The sequence below is a fragment of the Myotis brandtii genome, unplaced genomic scaffold, assembly GCF_000412655.1.
Source record: "Myotis brandtii unplaced genomic scaffold, ASM41265v1 scaffold510, whole genome shotgun sequence".
NCBI lineage: Eukaryota > Metazoa > Chordata > Mammalia > Chiroptera > Vespertilionidae > Myotis > Myotis brandtii.
In genome coordinates this window covers 462,378-468,638 of record NW_005369443.1, presented here as the reverse complement: position 1 = coordinate 468,638, position 6,261 = coordinate 462,378, and the positions used below count along the sequence as shown (strand labels likewise).

At 46.5% G+C, this 6,261-nt stretch overlaps 1 long non-coding RNA gene across 1 annotated transcript; it reads right to left on the bottom strand.

The window, feature by feature from the left end:
• Positions 1 to 1,098: 1,098 nt before the first annotated feature.
• LOC106727975 lies at positions 1,099 to 6,261 on the bottom strand. The gene is made up of 4 exons (XR_001364208.1): positions 6,194 to 6,261; positions 5,671 to 5,672; positions 1,623 to 1,632; positions 1,099 to 1,111 (listed from the first exon to the last, which is right to left on the bottom strand). It is a non-coding gene; the product is annotated as an uncharacterized LOC106727975 (long non-coding RNA).

Here is a 6,261-nt window from a genome sequence, read left to right as displayed (position 1 = left end):
GGATAAGGAGATTCAGGTTGGTCAGCGGATCCGCTGTCTTCTTGAAGATGATCTGCAGGGGGTGGTTCAGGTCAGAGGTCACCTTCCACTCTGGATGCTGATTGTCCAGCTGGTGGGCTGCTTTTACCTGGGAGTGGTGGATCCAGGTGTTCAGTCCTGCAACTTTGAGAGCTGAGGGGATGGTTAGTATGACTGGAAAAGGTCCCTCCCGGTTGGCTTAAGGCAGCGGTTCTCAACCTGTGGGTCGCGACCCCTTTGGGGGTTGAACGACCCTTTCACAGGGGTCGCCTAAATACATCCTGCATATCAGGTATTTACATTACGATTCATAACAGTAGCAAAATTACAGTTATGAAGTAGCAACGAAAATAATTTTATGGTTGGGGGGTCACCACAACATGAGGAACTGTATTAAAGGGTCACGGCATTAAGAAGGTTGAGAACCACTGGCTTAAGGGGTTCCTTTTTCCAATCTTTTACCCAAACCTGGTCCCCAGGCTTGTGAGGATGCACAGCTGTTCCTAGAGAGATGGACAATCGATCAGTAACCCATCTGTGGACTTCAAGGATAGTTTTCCCAAGTCCTTGTAGCTGTTTCTGAATTTCTAAGTTCCCTATTTCCCCCAAATCTCCCTTTGGCCGAATTAAGGGAGGGGGTGTACCATATAGAATTTCAAATGGAGAGAACCCTACCTTGGCTCTCGGGGCACAGTGCACCCGCAGGAGAGATATCTGTCCAGGGTAAGTTTGTCTCCTGGCATAGCATAGCCATAGCCTACTTGAGAGTCCAGTTCATGCATTCTACTTTTCCTGACTCTGGGGCCTGTAGGCTGTATGTAAGTTCCACTTAATTCCTAAGGCCTTAGCTACCTGCTGTACTACCTCAGCTATAAAGGCTGGGCCAGTATCTGACCCTATGGTTAACTGCATTCCATACCATGGAATTATGTAACGCCTTAGTGACTTCTCTCGCCTTCTCCATGCGGGTACGATATGCCTCAACCCAGCCTGAAAAGGTGCAGACAAAAACTAAAAGATATTTATTTCCTCTACTAGGCCCTATTTCTGTAAAGTCTACCTCTAGATCTTCAAAGGAAGCCTGCCCACAGCACTGAATTCCTATCGGTCCTACAGGATCCTGCCTTGCATTGTTCTGTGCACAGAGGAGGCAGTGCTGAGAGACCGAGGCACATAAGGCGGGGAGAGGGGCAATTAGATCTTCTAGAGCCATCTTCCCTAAGTGGGTAAATTCATGCTGCTGGAGGACTACTCTATGAGCTAACTGTTACAACAGCATGAGGCACTTTAACATTTAAGTTCTGTCTCAGAGTGAGCTTGTCTGCCTCTTTGACTAATAAGGCTGTGGCTGCAAGAGCCCTGAGGCATGGGGGCCACCCAGAGGCAACCGGTTCAATCTGTTTGGAGAGGTAGGCTACTGGCCTCTGCCAGGGTCCCAACTCCTGAGTCAGAACTCCTAGGGCTACCCCGTCTTTGTCTTTATGGTCACGAAGGCTTTTTCCTGTTCAGGACCCCAGTTAATGGGTGCCTTTTCCTCTCCTTTTAAGGCTTCAGAGAGGGGCTTAGCTAGATCTGAGACTCCTGGGATCCAAATTCGACAGAACCCTGCTGCCCCTAGGAATTCTTGAATCTGTCGCTGGGTGCTGGGGACCGGTATGGCACATACTGCCTGTTTTCTTTCAGTCCCTAGTCTTCGTTTCCCTTGGGTAATTTGGAAACCTAGGTATTTGACTTCCCTCTGACAGATTTGAGCCTTCCTTTTGGACACCCGTAACCTGTTTCAGTTAAGAGTCTTAGAAGGGTTTGTGTTCCTTCCCAACACTGAGTTCGCATGGAGCTAGCCAGTAGGAGGTCGTCTACATATTGGAGTAGAACACACCCCACGTACTGTCCTGGAAATTTGGACAAATCTGCTGCTAGTGTTCCACTAAAAAGAGTTGGGGAGTTCTTGAACCCTGTGGCAGTCTGGTCCAGGTGAACTGTTCCTTAGCCCCTGTGGTTGGGTTTTCCCACTTAAAGGCAAACAGGGCTGACTGGAGGGTGCCAGCTGAAGGCAGAAAAAGGCATCTTTTAGATCTAGACATGTAAAGCATTCCGCTTCTGACAGAATGAGTACCAGGAGGGTGTATGGATTCAGCAGCGCCAAATGCAGGGTATAACGGCCTCATTAACAGCCCGCAGGTCTTGTACTGGGTGGTAATCATTGGTCCCAGGCTTCTTAACAGGTAAGAGAAGGGTGTTCCATGGAGACTGACACCACTTAACACATTTCGTACTGCATAGAAATCTCTAAGACATACGCCAGGGACCACACGTTTTTGGGCAAACTGCACGTTATTTAAATCATCATAACTACAGATCATAATGCACTTTAGGTGTTGTTTTTCAATAATTATAACATTTTTATTTACAAAAACAATTAAACAATTAAAGTTCCTAGTACTTTTTTAACGTATGGTACTGCGTAAAACATTTTCTAAAAGCGCCAGGAACTTGAAGACGAAGACTATTCGAATGACCAAAATACAATGTAACTGCAATGCTTTATGGGGTCGTGCAATTATATCGTTTTTCGTAGATTGACCTGCACGGTTTCCACCAATGAGATCGCTTCATTCGATGTGGACAAGACAGTGTGTTGACATCTAAGGTCCATAACAGATGGCGCGTGAAAAACGAGAAAACTCGTGAGCGGTCCTTAACAGATGGCGCGCGAAACACGAGAAAGCTCGTGAGCGGGACGAAAGGTGTTAGGAAGTGGTGGATAGAGCGTCAGCTTGCAGACTGAAGGGTCCCAGGTTCAATTCCGGTCAAGGGCACATGCCCAGGTTGTGCACTCGATCCCCAGTTGGGGGCGTGCAGGAGGTGGCGATCAATGATTCTCTCTCATCATTGATGTTTCTATCTCTCTCTCCCTCTCCCTTCCTCTCTGAAAACAACAAAAAAACATTAAAAAAAAAAAGCCTTAATGGTATTAGTAAATTGTCCAAGGCACACAACCTATAAATGGCATGCCCAGATATTTACATTTAGGCCTGTCTGGTTCTAAGATAGATACATACCTTTAACAACCAGGCCCATACCCAGAGGCAAGAATAGAAATGGATGCCCATATGCCACGTCTTAATATTTAAAAGTTAAATTATACTGAGCTCAAGTATGCTCTATCTTATCTTGATAGGTACAACATCCTAGAAGGCCAAGTTTGAATTTAGAATTCTCAGACTCATGTATGTCACAACATGGTCCCAAAACAGGCCATCCCATGGTCAAGGCCTGTTTCTCTTTTCTTCCTACCTGGTTCTTTCCCACATTGCAGGGGATACTCCAGTGCACACCTCCAAGTGCTGTCAGATCCCTGAGAACCATCACGCCTTCACCCACCACTTGAGCAGCACTGCCTTTACAGGAATGGAGCCAGGGGAGAGGCTCATACCGGCCCTGGAAGCAGATTTGGGCCTGTTTGGGTACAGATTCCAAGGTCTTAGGTACCTGGACTGTGGTCTGGTGGGTGAAGTGGCAGCAGAAGCTCTGGGTAGTCACATTTCCTTGGTCCTGCAAGGTCTGTGCCTCATGGCAGGAGGTCGCAGAAGGCATCTTCTTGACCACATCTAACACTATTAACCTCTGTGTTAACCACACTTCATTCCACCCACCCCCCTGCAGTTTCAAGTTCATTAAGCTCTCATTAATACACCAGAAATACAGTATTTTATTGCGAGTTCCTGGAAGTTCAGCCAGGTATATCTCAGAGCTCTAAAAATTCTGGACATGTGGAAGTAGTCTTGTATGTTTTCATAATTGGGATCTATGGCCTGATTACTGGCTGTCCATTCTCACCTTTAAGTTCTTCCAAGTATCCCACAGACCAGCTGCAGCCTGGGTAGCAGTATGGAAACAATTCATACCTTGATCATTCCTCCATCTCATCCCAGGACCAATCTGGGGTTAAGAAGGAAGCCATGGAGCGCTGAGCATACCAGCTTTCTAATAAACCCATAGAACTTTCCCTCCTGCTTTCATTGTAGATGCTGTCACTACAGCAAGTGAACTCAGCTTTTTCATGCTTAAATATTTCAAACCTACTGGCTTGTAAATTATGCTCATTAAGTAGCAGGGTTTTTGTTTTTGTAAAAAATCAAATTTCCTATTGAATATCCTGTTTTAACCCCTCACCCTCTCCTTTACTTTTTTTCTTCCTTAATGACACCTTTCTGCCACAGCTGACTCCCTAAAGACTTGCTCACTCCATACAAGAAGATGGAGAACTGCAGGAGGGTTTTGAGAGGCAGTCCCAGATTAAACTGATCACCTCTACATACGTTCTAGGACTCAACACAGAGCTTCATCTAATTGTAGGACTGTGCAACATCACAATGGATGTTTTTTAAAGTATATTTTTATTGATTTCAGAAAGGAGAGGGAGATATAGAAACATCAGTGATGAGAGAGAATCATTGGTTGACTGCCTCCTGCATGCCCCCTACTGGGGATTGTGCCCTGACCGGGAATGGAACCATGACCTGGTTAGTTAGCTCAACCACTCAGCCACACTGATGGCTCACAGTGGACTCTAGATGTTTGTCATTGATCCTAGATGTTTGTCATTGATTCCATCAGCTGACTCCCTAGAACAGGGGTGGGCAAACTTTTTGACTCGAGGGCCACAATGGGTTCTTAAACTGGACCGGAGGGCCGGAACAAAAGCATGGATGGAGTGTTTGTGTGAACTAATATAAATTCAAAGTAAACATCATTACATAAAAGGGTACGGTCTTTTTTTTTTCAGTTTTATTCATTTCAAACGGGCCGGATCCGGCCCGCGGGCCGTAGTTTGCCCACGGCTGCCCTAGAATCACTACATGGGGAGACAATGGCTCTGGGTGTAGCTAATTTTTAAAATAGTGTATATATTTTTTATTGATTTCAGAGAGGGGGAGAGAGAGAAACATCAATGATTAGAATCAGTGATTGGCTCTCTCCTGCATGACCCCTACTGGGGATCAAGCCCACCACCGGGCATGTACCCTGACCTAAGGAATCGAACCGTGACCTCCTGGTTCATAGGTCGATGCTCAGCCACTGAGTCACACCTGCTGGGCTATCCCATTATTTCTAGAATCATCCCTTCCCTGCACATGGTTCAGCAATTCCACTCCTCAGTCAGGCAGACACTATTCCTAGGCCTCACATCAGCAAGACATTTGCTTATCAAACCATGATGTTGGTCAATCATGAAAGGCTGAACAGTCATAGTCAGAGGCTGTGTCAAGTTCAGGGTTAGCTAGGCATTTCTCTGGGGCACATAGGAGGAAGTTTCTTTAGAGGTGAGAGAAGTAGATGCTACCAACCTATGCAAACTGTCACCTGCTTCGTCTCCTGAACAGCTGCTACAGGACTCTTCTTGCATACTGCAAGCATCAATAAATGCCTGTCTCATCGGAGCTGCACTGCATATTCAGCATTCATCCAAACATTTATTGAGCATCTACAATGTTTGTGAACACAGTTTGCCTCTGAGCAATTGCATCTACCCTATTTGCAGAAGTCAGCTTCAAGGTCATTTTTCCCCCAGAAGCTTCTGGACACCTCTCAATTAGATTAGGATTGTCACAGTACCTTGTACTTCCCTTAGCCTAGCATTTATAAAACGCCTTTTTAATGCCTGTTTTCTGATCTGTATGTACCACTAAACTGAAAGCTCTTTGAAAGCAAAAACCCAGATTTTGACTGCAGCACTTCGCACAGGGCCTTGTACAGTGCAGGCATCATTTAATGCATTATTGCTGGATTAAAGGCAATGAGTAGAGTGCTAAGTATGAACAAGTGGAACCCCAGGATGTCAGGTCAAGGCTTCTCTGAGTTCAATGAGATGTTGGAAGAGTACCAAAGTGGTCGGTTGACCAGTGCGGAACGTGTGTACAAGGTTGTAAGGCATACTGAAGAAAGGTGTAAAATTCTGTGGCTGGAGTACAGTGGCTTATCTGGGGAGCTAAGGTGCCAGACAGGAAGGGCAGCAGGAAAGGATGATGCAGAACCGCAGTCTCCGTAAGGTCAAGTCCATAAAACAGGTAATGGCAGCAACCCTGGCTTGAGAACGAGACGCCGACCTCCAAATCCTCTGGGAAAGTCCCAGAGATTCCACTGGCAGCGCCTCGCACCTCGCCCAGCCCACAGCACATGCTGCCCGCTCACCGCGCACTTCCGTCCGGGCCGAGGGGTCTTCCGGGGCACCCAGGGGTC